The 15,503-nt window shown below is 34.8% G+C and overlaps 1 protein-coding gene across 2 annotated transcripts in view; it reads right to left on the reverse strand.

Annotated features, from left to right (window-relative positions):
- The window catches only part of MAN1A2 (mannosidase alpha class 1A member 2), a 177,837-nt gene that overhangs the window by 72,426 nt on the left and 89,908 nt on the right, over nt 1–15,503 (reverse strand). The gene's annotated exons all lie outside the window — the stretch shown is intronic.

The following is a 15,503-nucleotide window of genomic DNA, read 5'->3' on the forward strand; positions in this document are numbered from 1 at the left end:
TTTTTTGAATAGGTACTATATCCACAGGTTTTAAAAATCAAAACAATACAGGAAAGTATACAGTAAGTAAATAGATTTCATCCCTGAACTCTCACGTCTCTTCACCCTATCAGGCCCCACAGATAATCACTTGCATTAGTTTCTTATGTATTACTACAGAATTTTTATGCATATATAAGCAATCCAAGTATCTATTATTTCCTCCTCTATTACACAAAATATAGCAAAGTATACATACTGCTCTGCATCTTGCATTTTAAGATACACAGCAGTGGTCTTTCCATAATTGGTTCATCACAACTTTCTCATTGTTTTTTAAACAACTGTACAAAATTCTATGATATTAATGATTTTCAATTTGAATGCCCCACCCCAGAGGCATATGAAAATGTGTGAGAGCATTCTGAGTTGTATCGAACCTTGAAGGTGCAATTTACGTTTATTGTGTTAGGGCCAAAGATGTAACGTGCCCGAGAATGGTTAAGTCAGTGTCATACAATAAAGAACTGTCCTGCCCCAAATGCTGATATACATGTGTAAAACACCACTATATTACACAAACATAATTTAATCAACCCTCTGTTGGTGTTCCTTCAGCATTTTTCTAATATTTTGCTATTAATAAAGACTTTGACAGTGAATAATCTTATGTACATCTTTTTTGTGCTTATATACTCCTAGGGTATCTTCCTGCCTTTTTTCAGCCTGCCTTATAATTTACTGGAAGCTAGACTATATAAATGAAAAAGCACAGACACTTTGAACATTATATTCTTTCTAAAGGTTAAGTTCCTTCTGAAACACAGGTTGAGTGCAGGCAGACTTAAGGGGAGTCTATTTCCATTTTACCTCTATTTCTAGGGAGTGCCCTCTGGGACCGCAGCTGGAAGTCTGGGTGTTAACAAGAGCCCTTTACCTTGGCAGCCTTAAACACTAATATCTTTCTCCCCAGTACCATGTGGCTGTTATTTTTTCTTTGCCCTTTAGCCTCCAACCACGATTTCCTTCTAAGTTTCCTTGAGTCTTGCCCCCATGCACATAAAGTTACAGAATCAGCCAACAATTTGAGAGAAATGTATAAATTGCTGGGCTTAGAAATTTCTCTGCAATTCCTTCCTGTCTTGAGATTTTGTCTCTCATGCCTCAGCCACTCTGGCAACTCTACCTGAGCATAGTCTCCTCTGCCCCAAATGACCACCCCTTGAGGCTTGGCCTCTCTGCCTGCACAATGATTTAAAACATGTCCTCAGGAAAAAAGCCAACATTTATATGGATATGACCTTCTCCTAGAAGTCCTCCCTCAGTTAGCTGCTCCAATGCCATTAAACTGCTTTGCTTAGCTGTTATGATTGGTTTTGTTATGGGAGGATTAGTTTGATACGGTTGGAACAGGAAGTCTAGGTTAATTATTCAAGTAGCAGAGCTCATGGATTATTTCTATGAGAACTCTAAACCATTCTCCAGGGTCTTTTCTACTTTCAGGAGGAAGTAAAAATACAAATCTTTCTCTTATTTTATATCCACTTGTATGCCGCCAATTCAATATACCATTATTTCTGTCTTGAGAAAACATTAAAATAGATAAAGTTCTTTAATTATTTGGTGCTATTTTCATATTGGCTTTGAAAATATGCTAGGAAAATACCACAAATTTTTTTTTTGTAGCTAGAAGTGAGAATCAAAGAAGAAATACGGATACAGTAAACTACACAGAACAGTCATTCATTTCCAAATATTAAGTGCCTAGTATGCTCTGGGAGATACAGTATTGAACCTGACATATAACATTCCTGCTCCTACATTAAATAAGACCATTTTAAATAGTGATAATTTCATACAGAAATTAGAATACTGAGTACTAGTGATAGAAGGTAAGTTAAAAGAAAGGTTCTTTATATATAGTGTTCAGAGAAACTGTTTCTGAAATGACACAATTTGCACTGAAACCTACATTAGGAGAAGGAGCCAGTGACGAACAGATCTGCAAGAAGAGAAATCCCAGTAGAGGAAACAACAAATGCAATGACCCCGAGGAAAAGGAAGGTGGCTGGTGTGGCTAGAGCTCAGGAAGGGGAAGTGAATGATACAGGATGAGGTTCGACAGCTAGATATAGTCCAGACTACACAAGAACTCTGGTAAGGCCATGCTAAATTAAAAAAAAAAAAATTCTGAGTGTAATGGAAGGTCATGAAGGATTTTAAGAAATATAACATCATATGTAAGGAATAAAGCATACCATTAAGAAAGATTACCTAGGCATCAGTGCGGTGAATGGATTACAATGTGGTCAAGTATAAACACAAAGTCCCTAGGAAGTCTAACAGCTTCCTCTTACCTACAAAAACTTTCTGTCCAAAGGTCCCAACATTGAATGCACTTAGAAGAAGTGCATTTAAACACTTTTCAAAACACTAAATTCTAAACAAGATTGTTCACATACTTGACACCCAACCTCACAGGAACGATCTAAAATGTTAAATTTGATATCTACCTATATTCCAACAACTCGGAAAAATAAAAAAAAAAATAAAAAAATAAAAAAACCCTAAGAAGAAGGTATAACACTGGTGAGGTGATGAGCTGCCAAAAACAAACAGATCATCATTTTATCAAAATGCTATAATTTTCAACTAATCAAAAATAAAAGGGGTAGATATTAAAATGTACATATGTGTATCAGAGAAACTGAACAAAAAATATGTAATGACTACCAAAAACCAAAAACAAACAACCAAGCAAAAACCATGATCTCTCTGGACTGACCACCAGCAACTGGAGTTTAAAAATGTTTGATAAGCTTCTGCTGATTTACAAGGCAAATCAACCTGTGTCCTACATCGTGTTAAATGTTTTTCATAATAAGTGATCTATATTTTGTTTTTGTTTTGTTCAAAGTCCATTGAAAATCTTTAATCAATGAATTCAAGGAATGAAATAAATTTTTTAGCATATTGCAATGATTAAAAACAAATAAGTCACACAGAGAAAGACAGATACCATATGTTTTCACTCTTATGTGAATCCTGAGAAACTTAACAGAAGACCATGGGGGAGGGGAAGGAAAAAAAAAAAGTTAGAGAGGGAGGAAGTCAAATCATAAGAGACTCTTAAAAAAATGAGAATAAACTGAGAGTTGATGGGGGGAGGTGGGAGGGAGGGGGAAGTGGGTGATGGGCACTGAGGAGGGCACCTGTTGGGATGAGCACTGGGTGTTGTATGGAAACCAATTTGACAATAAATTTCATATTAAAAAAAAAAACAACAACAAAGCACGTGAACAGGTTGACACTGAAATTTACCTCAGCAAAGGAGGAACTAAAAAATTAAATGATGTAAATTCAACCAATGTATAATGTTTAAATGGGTATATCTTGATTTATAGGAAGACTCTTGATGGAGCTCCTATTTTAAATTAAATATATTTATATATACTTCAGTGGAAAAAAATTGAGAAGACTTCTGATTTTGCATCAGCTAAATTGGAAGAAATACTAAAGCCAATTAAAAATAGAAGTTTTACACCAAAAAACCCCCAAATAATCCAATTAAAAAATGGACAGTGGACTTGAATGGACAACTTTCCAAAGAAAACAGAACAAGAGTTAACAGATACATGAAAAGATGCTCAACATCACTCATCATCACACCTGTCAGAATGGCTAAAATCAACGACACAAGAAAGAAGAGGTATTGGCGAGGATGTGAAGAAACAGGAACCCTCCGACACCACTGATGGGAATGCAAGCTGACGCAGCCACTGTGGAAGCACTATGGAGGTTCCTCAAAAGTTAAAAATAGAATTTCCATATGATATAGTAATTCCACTACTGGGTATTTACCCAAAGAATATGAAAATGCTAATTCAAAAAGATAGATGCACTCATATGTTTACTGCAGCATTATTTACAAAAGCCAAGATAGAGAAGCAACCCAATTTTTCCACTGGATTAAAAAGATATGGTATATATACAGATATAGATACAATGAAATATTACTCAACTATAAAAAATTAAATCTTGTCATTTGCAACAACATGGTTGCATCTAGAGAGTATAATGCTAAGTGAAGTAAGTCAGAGAAAGACAAATACCATATGAGTTCACTCGTATATGGAATTTAAGTAACAAAACAAATGAACAAAGGAAAAGATACAAAAAACAAAAACTCTTAACTACAGAGCACAAACTAGTGGTTGCCAGAGGAGAGGTGGGTGGGCAGACTGGCTGATGAACACTGAGAAATGTTTAGAACTGCTGAATCACTATAACACATACCTGAAACTAATATAACAAGGTATGTTCATTATGCTTGAATTAAAAAAAAAAAAAGTTTTCTGTAGAAAATACTCTGAGTGAAAAGAATCACATCTGTGAAAATAGCCAGGCTAAAATATTTACACATTTTAAATTGCAAAAAAATGGAGAAGTGAGAATATTCTACTTTTGAGCAGAACTTCCTCTGAGCAACTGTAGAGAGAATACCTTCTCAAATAAAAGCATACAAAAGAGTCAACTGAAGGTGCTAATAATTTCAAATTTAGATAAATATACAAGGATATAGGTCTGTGTGTGTTTAGAAATGGTTTCATTTTGGGAAATCATTTTTGAACAGAACTATTTGAAAGGTCACCCAATAAAATAAAACTAATTTGTCAGTCTTTAAATGTAAGAAATTAAGGAAATAATTTAATTGCTCCTCCATTCACTCTTGAGTGTAATTGTACCCTTAATTGTACACTTATAAATAAAACGCTTACTGGTTACCCTCATTATATGAACGGCATAACATGTTTTTTAAATTTAGTGTAACGTAAATATTTTCCCCATTACACCATTTAAGCGGGTGCACATTACTTTCTTATGTACTACCAAAATCTGCTTACCCAATCACGTTCCTCTTGGACATTCAATATGTACTTATGTCTCTGTTTTCATGAAATATGCTATGATAAATACCATTTCATATATGTCTCAGTCCGTGCCTCCGATTACTTCCTTAACTGCCAGAGGTGGAATTGCTGGGTCAAAAGGAATAGGTTTTAAGGGATTCTGATAGATATTGATAGACGCTTCTTCAAGGATGCTAGGTACAAGGAAAGCTGTGATGTAAGAATGACCTTCCCACATCCTTATCCACAAGAGGTGACATTTAAAAAAAATAAAATAAAGCCTTCCCTATTTGGCAAAAAATAAATGCAATGGTTTCCTTAATTTTTATTTTAATGTGAAATCTTATTTTTGTTACATTTCACTCAATGGGGGAGAAGGGAAAGGTCACAGAGTCAATGATTTAAAATTCAAAAGATATGAAACAGACTTTTAACTACAGAGAACAGATGGTTCCCAGAGGGGAAGGGATGTGGGGATGGGCTGAAGAGGTGATGGGGATTAAGGAGTGCACTTGTCGTGATGAGTATCAGGTGATGTTATGGAAGTGCTGACTTACCATGATGCACGCCTGAAAGTAATATTACACTGCATGTTAACTAACTGGAATATTTAAACTTAAAGAAAAAAAAGATATGGAACATAGCACAAAGTAAAAAGTCTCCCTCTAAGTCCTGTACTTCTTCCATTATTTCCCAGCCCCAAAGCTAACCTTTGTTCTTTCTCATCTAGTCTTTCAGAAAATTTCATACCTACACAAGCATAATTTGAATTACTACATTAGGATTTAACTTCACTTTATATATTGATTGGTCATTTATTTCTGTTTTTAATTTTCTATGTTTTCCAAACGTTTTGTGTCTAATATTTTTTCAAATTTAAGAATGTCTTCAATTACAGATCAGTGATATTTTTTGTGGCTTTTTTTTTTTCATAGCCCCTCAGTCAACTCTGGTCTATTTATTTTTCTTTTCAAAGAAACACACTGAGGTATGACTTAATACAGAAATGCATCAATTTAGACACAGAGTTTCAAGAGTTTTGGCAAATGAATACACTGGGGTAAGAATCAAGCCAATCTGTCCAATCCTGTCCTCATACACCATTGCAGTCAAATCGCACTTTCCCTCCACCCAGTCTCAAATAAACCATTCATCTACTTTCTCACATTATTCATTAGTTCTGTATGTTCTAGAATTTTATGTGAACATAATCACACAGTATACATTCTTGGGCATTTGACTCTTTCATGCACCACATTTCTGAGATTCATCTATATTGCCATCTCCAGTAGTTCAATTCTTTTTATTACAAGGTGGTGCTCCATTGTTTTAATACCACAACTATCTAGTTATGCACCTGTTAGATAAACCCTGGCGTTGTTTACAGTTTGGGGCTATTAGGAATCAGGTGGTTATGAACCACCTCTGTACAAACATATGCTTTCATTTCTCTTGGTCATGTATTTATCTTAGGAATACAATTTCTGGGTCATATAATAATTCTGTTTTAACTGTATAAAACTGTTTTGCAAACTGGCTATACCATTTTATATTCCAGCAACACAGACTTAATATTTTGCTTTTTTGATGTCTATTTTTTATGATCAGGGCTTTAGTCCTCTTTCCTGCCTTCATCTGGACTGAGTGTTCTTTAGTAATTCCGTTTCTTCACTGGCTTATTTTTTGTGTGTATGACTGCTTTCCAGATTACCATAGGTACCAACAACCGATCACAGTATACTTGCAAATCTCACACCCCTTCCCACATAATGTAACAACATGACAATACCCTCGTGTCATCCTCTGTGCTAGTGTCATCACACACTTCTCTTCCACGTATATTACAGACCTCCAGTGTGACGTTATTATGCTTGCTTTAAATAGCCAATTATCTTTTAAAGAAAACTGTTAAGACAAAAAAAAGTAGGCTTTTTATATTTTTTATTTATGTATTTACTCTTTTGGCTGTTCTTCCATTGCTTTATGTAGCTCTGCCTTTCCATCTAATGTCATTAAAAGTTCCTTTAACATTTCTGGTGACAGAGTCCTGTTGGCAAAAAATTCTTTAAGCTTTTGTCTGTCTTCAAATGTCTTGATTTCACCTTCAGGTTTTTTTTAAATATAATTTCTTGTCAAACTGGTTTCCATACAACACCCAGTGCTCATCCCAACAAGTGCCCTCCTCAATGCCCATCACCCACTTTACCCTCTCCCCCACCCCCCACCAACCCTCAGTTTATTCTCAGTATTTAAGAGTCTCTTATGGTTTTGAAAACTATTGTCAGTGATCACAGAATTCTAGACTGACTGTTCTCTTTCAGCACTTTCAAGATGCATTCCATTGTCTTCTGGCTTGTACTGCCTCAGACAAGAAGCAAGCAGTACTTCTAACCTTGTTCCTTGTGCGTAATGTCATTTTTCCTCTGGTGTTAAAAAAAAAAAAAAAAAGATTTTTTTTTCATTGATTTTCACCCATTCATTAAGGCTTCTTTACCTTATTTGGGTTTCATCAAGTTTCTGGGACCGATGGGTTTATACTAGTTCATCAAATGTGGAAAATTTGGGGCCATTCCTTCTTCGAATAGTTTTTCTGCCCTCTTCCTGCTCCCTCCCCACCCCCAACTACTCCATTATGTGTATGCTAAACATCTGGATACTGTCCTGCAGGTCACCAGCTACACTGGCTACGTTCCTTTCATTTTTCTTTCTGTGCTTCCGTTTGGGTGGTTTCTACCTCCATGTCTTCAAGTTCATGGATTTTGTCTGACGTGGTGTCAAATTTGCTGCTGAGCTGGTCAAGCGAATTGTTTATTTAATATTATTTCTCAGCACTACAAGTTCCATTCAGTCCTTTATAAAATCTCTCTTCTCATCTGGTTCATGTTTCCCTTTAAATCCCTGAGCATACTTATAATAACTATTTTAAAGTCCTTTACTGCAATCTGCATCACCTGTTATTTGTGCATGTTTCTACTGACAATTGTTTTCCTCCTGATTATAGGTTACATTCTCCTGAATGTATGAATTTTATTACCTTCCTTTAAAGCATTTTCAATTTTCTCTTGACAGTTAAATAACTTGTGGACAGCTTAGCTCTTTCAAGGATTGTTTCCAGGCTCTGCTAGGACAAATCTATATTGTCTTTACTCTGTGGCTAGTTTAGTTCTTTACTAAGGCATGAGCTTTCTGCACAGTTTCCAACCTCATATCCTTAGTGTTCAAAAGACGTTTTAATTTTTTAACTGGCCAATGTATTCAACTCTTTATTATTCCAATGGGTTTATCAATTGATCATCTTCTTTTTCTTGTAGGAAAGCAATCATATGATCTGCTATTAACTATAATTTTGTCTCCAATCCATATCTTCATATTATTCCTTTTTCCTATTTGGTTACCCTTGTTAAAACCTCCAGAAAAATGTGAAATACTTTCTTATTCTTGATTTTAATGTGATGTCTCTAACATTTCATTAAGTTTTGTATTTAATCAAAGCTGTACAACTTCCAGGCTTTTTATTATGTTAGAAATCTTTTGGGGCACTTGGGTGGCTCAGTCGGTTAAGCATCCGACTTCCGCTCAGGTCATGATCTCGCGTTTCATGAGTTCAAGCCTCGCACAGGGCTCTGTGCTGACAGCTCAGAGCCTGGAGCCTGCTTCAGATTCTGTGTCTCCCCCTCTCTCTGCCCCTCCCCTGCTTGTGCTCTCTCTCTTGTCTCTCAAAAAATGAATAAATGTTAAAAAAAAAAATTAAAAAAAAAAGAGATCTTTTGGTGCCCAGAAGACATAAAGTCATTTTCTATGTTTTTCTCTAGAATTTATGCCCCCAAAGTACCAATAAATATTTAAAAGGTTAAGCATTTTTAAGTGACCTTAAATGTTCAGAATCTATGTAAAAGAAGCCTATACCTCTACTGACTGACATAGGATAAGATTTAAATAAATGAAAAGACATAGCTTATTATACAGGAAAGGAATATTTAATGTAAAGATGTCCCCTAAAATAATTTCTAAATTTAGTGCAAACCCAAATATCAAAGATCAAAAAAAGTAAACTGGACACAATAATTCTAAATTTCATAGAAAGAAAATAAACATGTCAGCAAAGCTGATACTGAAAAACAGGACACTAAAGGGACCAGTACAACCCGACAGTAAAGCAATTATAACACAGTAATTAAATTGATGCAGAATTAAAATAAATACACTAATTAATGCAACAGAATAAGATCTAGAAGACAGATTCACATATATTTGGAAATACTTTTTATATTTTATTATATTTTATCATAAAATTATTACTTCAGTGTCAGAGCAAAAACCTAAACATCTCAAAAAAAAAAAAAAAAGCTCAGTTTTTATCTTCCTTTCTATACCACAACACATTCCAAATGGATCAAAGTTATAAGAGAAAAATTAAACCATTATTATACTAGAAAACATGTAAATCTTTGAAGAAAAGCCTCCCATAAATAGTAGCAAAAAGTATTTGCAACATATGTGACAAAGTACTGATTTAGCTAATATACAAAAAGATCTTGAAGATTGATTTAAATCTTAAATCTAGTGTATACTTTAAAATATCCACTAGAAAACAGAAAAAGATGTAAGAAAGCTGTGCACTGAATAAAATGTACCCAACCTCACTCAAAAATCAGTGAAGTGAAAATTAAGATTTCATTTTGTCTCTATCTGATAAAAATAAACCCTATTTGAAAATGTTAGATAAGATGCACTCTCACACACTTATTGTGGAAATGTCTACTGGTATATTCTCTTTGTGTCTTTCAATACAAAAAATGCACATAACTCTGATCCAGCCTTTCTACCAAAGACTTCCTACCACATATACATGTACACACATGTACACATACATATGATTCCCAACATATGCAGGACATTTCTTCTAGTGTTTTTTAATAGCAAAACTCTGGAAATAATTTAACTGTTCATTAATATCAGATTCATTTTAAATGAATCATAGTACTTTCATAATCATTACTATTATAAAGTTCTTAAAGATTTAGTGGGGGCGCCTGGGTGGCTCAGCCATTTAAGGGTTCGACTCTTGATTTCGGCATTAGGATCATGAGATTGAGCCCCATGTTGGGTTCTGTGCTGACAGTGCAGAGCCTGTTTGGGATTCTCTCTCTCCCTCTCTCTCTGCCCCCACCCAGTGTGCACACGCACGTCACTGAACACTCACGTCACGAGTATTATGTTTTTTTTCCAAAAGTTCACTTCCAGAACACCATTTCAAATGGCTGTGTTACATTTCAGTATATGGACATGCCACTATTCTGTATTTAATGTACATTCTATTTTCATTAATATAAACATCACTGCTATGAGCATCCTTACAATTAAACCTTTGTAAATACTTTCACCTATTTGTATTAAGATAAATTTCTAGAAGTAAAATTACAAGGTCAAAGGGCAAGCATATTTCAAAGTTTCTAAAACCTACTGCCAATCTATCTTCCAAGTTACTACAATTTCCAATTCTAACAACTATATGTGGTTCATCATTTCTTCACTTTGTCAGTCCTAAACAATACAATTTTCTTTTTGTCAATTTTCTAGGTAAGAAAATACAGTCTTATTTCCAATCTAAATGTTTTTGATCACTAAAGTGACTGAAGATTTTTTACGTTTATCTTCAACCAGATTTATATATTAAGAATGACAGTCATATGCTATTAATACCACTAGTGCTATTAACATTTTTCTAGTTGGTTATTCTCCTTAAATTTTATGATGATGTCTTATAAGTGCTTTAAGTTCAACATGATTGAAAATTTCAAGCGAAGCAAGGATATGTTTAAAATCAGTTGAGTACATGACTCAACAATTCTACACATTACTCAGTACTCACATTATAAGTGTACTTTTTTTTGCAGTTTATTTATTTGAGAGAGACAGAGACAGTGCAAGTCGGGGAGGGGCAGAGAGAGGGGGAGAGAGAGTGAATCCCAACAGGCTCCACGCTGCCAGTGCAGAGCCCGACGTGGGGCTTGAACTCATGAAACTGAGATCGTACCTGAGTGGTTCCTTCTGCTCTGTTTTTAATAGAACCTTCTAAATATGGTTTTGTTTTGTTTTGTTTTGTTTTGTTTTGTTTTGTTTTGTTTTTTTGCGGGGCTCAGTTTAGCTTCATTCACTGTGCTTTTGCCAACCATGGAAGAATCATACTATTGCTTATCAGACTTCTATCTGGGATAGGTGTCATTTGACCGTAGTCACCACATTAAGTGATACGAATATGGTGGTGAACAAAACACGCATGGTTCTGTTGGAAGGATGTACAGAGCAAGAGAATTTAATCTAATGTAGGGGTTAAACAACGCTGCCTTTGAATGCTGTTGCCTTCAGGAAGGCAAAAAACTCCAAGTGCTTCCAATCTGTTCTATGAGTTAACCCTCCAGAAGTGAAGTAACCTTCTTATTTCCTATGTACATTTTCCTACTTTTTCAGAGAAGAGAAAAGAATTTCAAATACACTCTCTCAAGATCTTCCTTCAATCTCCAGATAATAAAATTTATCTCAGTTAACTCCAAAGCAAGCTTTCCAGTTAAAGGTTAAGCCTCTTTACAGAAATGCCACTTCTGCCCTTTCATAAATCTCCTTACTTAAAGGATTAGCAGAGGCATTTGGAGGTTCTTATATACTGGTTCCCCATATTTCATCACCAGCCCTTCCTCTAAAAGTTCAATTTTCTCCCCTATATTTTCTCATCTCCTATATTTTCTCATCTCCACATCTCCTTTTGGTTAGACTACTTCCTCCACTTAAAATGCCCTACCCCATTTGTATCACCAATTAGTATCATACTTCTTTATAAAAGCAAATTAAAGCACTCCATGAAAACACCCTGATCTTCTTAAATAAACACAAGCCTTCTTTTTTCTGATGATCTCATATCATGTTGATTGCACATGGATGCCTTCTACTTTATAACAAAACATCTGGGTACCTGCCATGTGCCATTCCACTGAAAATCACAACAATGCAGTCCCAACTTGTCCTCTGACAGTAAAAACTGAGTGAAATCTGTTGCGTTTCTATACAACAATAATGAAGCAGCAAAAAGAGAAATTAAGGAAATCAATCCCATTTACAACTGCACCAGAAATAACAACATACCTAGGAATAAACCTAACTAAAGAGGTCAAAGACCTAATACTCTGAAAAATATAAAACATTGATGAAAGAAACTTAAGAAGACACAAAGAAATGGAAAGACAGTCCATGCTCTTGGATTAGAAAAACAAATATCATTAACATGTCTATACTACCCAAAGCAATCTACACATTTAGTGCAAGCCCTATCAAAATATCAATAGCATTTTTCACACAGCTAGAACAAACAGTCCTAAAATTTGTATGGAACCACAAAAGACCCCAAATAGTCAAAACAACCTTGAAAAAGAAAAGCAAACCTGGGAGCATCATAATTCTGGACTTCAAGTTATATGACAAAGCTGTAGTGATCAGAACAGTATGGTACTGGCACAAAAAATAGACACATGGAACAATAGAACAGAATAGAAAACCCAGATATGAACCCACAACTATATGGTCAAATAATCTTCAACAAAGCAGGAAAGAATATCCAAGACCTTCTCTTTAACAAATGGAGTTGGGAAACCAGACAGCAGAAGAATGATACTGGACCACTTTCTTACACCATACACAAAAATAAATTCAAAATGGATTAAAGACCTAAATGTGAAACCCGAAACCACAAAAATCCTGGAAAAGAGTACAGGCAGTAACTTCTTTGACATTGGCCACAGCAACTTCTTTCTAGATAGGTCTCCCAAGGCAAGGCAAACAAAAGCAAAAATAAACTATTGGGACTTCATCAAAATAAAAAGCTACTGCACAGTGAAGGAAACAATCAATAAAACTAAAAGACAACCTATGGAATGGGAGAAGTTATTTGCAAATAACAGCTGAAAAAGAGTTAATATTCAATATATAAAGAACTTATAAAACTCAACACCCCAAAAATGAATAATCCAATTAAAAAATGGGCAGAAGACATGAACAGACATTTTTCCAAGGAAGATATACAGATGGCCAACAAACACATGAAAAGATACTCAACATCACTTATCATGAGGGAAATGCAAATCAGAACTACAATGAGGTTATCACCTCACACCTGTCAGAATGGCTAATATCAACAACATAAGAAACAACAGGCATTGGCAAGGATATGGAGAAAGGGGAACCCTCCTGCACTGTTGGTAGGAATGCAATCTGGTACAATCTGGTACTCTGGAAAACACTATGGAGCTTCCTCAAAAAGTTAAAAATAGAACTACCCTATGATCCAGCAATTGCACTATGAGGTATTTACCCAGAGAGCACAAAATTACTAATTCAGAGGGGTACATGGACTGCAATGTTTATAGCAGCATTATCTACTATAGCCAAATTATGGAAGTAGCCCAAGTGTCCTTCGACTGATGAATGGATAAAGTGGTGTGTATGTATACAAATACACACATACATACATATATATATGCAAACGTATACACATACATACACACACACACACACACACACATATACACGTTCATTCACACACACACAAAATGGAATATTACTCAGCCATAACAAAGAATGAAATCTTGCCATCTGCAATGACATGGATGGAACGAGACAGTATCATGCTAAGCAAAATAGGTCCATCAGAGAAATCACAAATACTATGTGATTTTACTAATATGTGGAATCTAAGGAACAAAACAAGCAAGGAAAGGACGACAGAAAGCGAGAAAAAAACAAGAAACAGACTCAACTATACAGAACAAACTGATGATTACCAGAGGGAAGGCAGGTCGGGGATGGGCTAAATAGGTGATGGAGATTAAGGAGTATACCTGTTGTGAACACCAGATGATGTAAAAAAAGTGTTGAATCATTATATGGTACATCTGAAACTAATATTACACTGTATGTTAACTAACTGGAATTTAAATAAAAACTTAGAAGAAAAGAAAATTGATAGAAGCACTGATCAAATGTCAGGAGACAAACCCAGGTGTGCCCTTTTGATGTCCAATTTCCTCATCTATAAAAATATCTATTTCACATGGATATTGTTAGAATTAAATAAGATCATGTTTATAAATGCACCATGCTACAAAGATTCACTTTTTGTACTTCCTATTAAAAAATAAACAAAGGGGCGCCTGGGTGGCGCAGTCGGTTAAGCGTCCGACTTCAGCCAGGTCACGATCTCGCGGTCTGTGAGTTCGAGCCCCGCGTCAGGCTCTGGGCTGATGGCTCGGAGCCTGGAGCCTGTTTCCGATTCTGTGTCTCCCTCTCTCTCTGCCCCTCCCCCGTTCATGCTCTGTCTCTCTCTGTCCCAAAAATAAATAAAAAACGTTGAAAAAAAATTAAAAAAAAAAAATAAAAAAAAATAAAAAATAAAAAATAAACAAAAACTGTGTTATTCATCTAACATATCTATAGTATATTGCTTAGGAGAGTTCAGCAAAAATTTAAATGCTATCTTTTACTGAATGTATGATATCAGTATAAAAAGGAAAATACATAACAGATAACACAGAGAGTAAAAAATAATACAAGAGTGTAATATATACTGTGCCTGATGGACAGAGGCTTATGAACACATAAATTACTAAAATTTACTTAAATAGAAAACAGAAACATGATCTAATTAATGTAACTTATTAAGTGTCAAAAGACAGTAAATCAGCAGTATCAAAACTTACTCAAAATAAAATCTGGAACCACGTAACTTTACCAGAAGTGTCTACCAAGAATCTTGGGATTACAAAATTAAATTAAATTAAATTAAATTAAATTAAATTAAATTAGTAAATATCTTAAACAGACTCTTCATGAGAAGAATCACTACCCAACACGTTTTGAAAGAGAACCTAGATATCAAAGCCAGACAAGAGTATTAAAAAGTGCAGAGCAATCTCATGTGTGAAAAAGATACAATGACCCCAAACAACATATCAGCAACTAAAATCCAGCAATATAGAAAAAGAATAGTACATCATGATCAAACTGGATTTGTTCCTTGAATGCTATAATGGTTTCTCATTGAAAAACAAATCCATGTGGATGTCTGGAATAAAAAGATTTAGGAACAAAATTCTTGTCAACATTTCGATAACTACAGAAAAATTGCTTGGAAAAAGTTCAACAATACACAATTTTAAAAAAGAACCTCTTAAAATATTAGCAACAATAGAAATGTCTTATGACTAGCATCACACTTAATGGTAAAAACTCACTTTCCACTAAACAAGAGTATCCTTGGTCACTATTTCTATTCAATACTATTGCTGTAAGTTCTAGCCAGTAAAGTAAGGGGGAGGGGGTAAAACCAAAACTGTCCCTATTCATAGGTGAGATGCCTGTATATAAAGAAATCTCTGATAAATTATTGCTATTAAACAAGAGGATTCAAATTCAGCAAGATCACCGAATTCAAAATAAGTTTACAAAAACAACTATATTCTATGTTCCAGCAGTAGGGAATGAAAAATTTTAAATAATACCATTTATTATAGTGTTTTTTAAACAAAGAATCTATGAATAAATCTAACAAAATTTTTCTAATCCCTG

This window comes from Panthera onca, chromosome C1 (assembly GCF_046562875.1).
Source record: "Panthera onca isolate mPanOnc1 chromosome C1, mPanOnc1 haplotype 2, whole genome shotgun sequence".
Taxonomy (NCBI): domain Eukaryota; kingdom Metazoa; phylum Chordata; class Mammalia; order Carnivora; family Felidae; genus Panthera; species Panthera onca.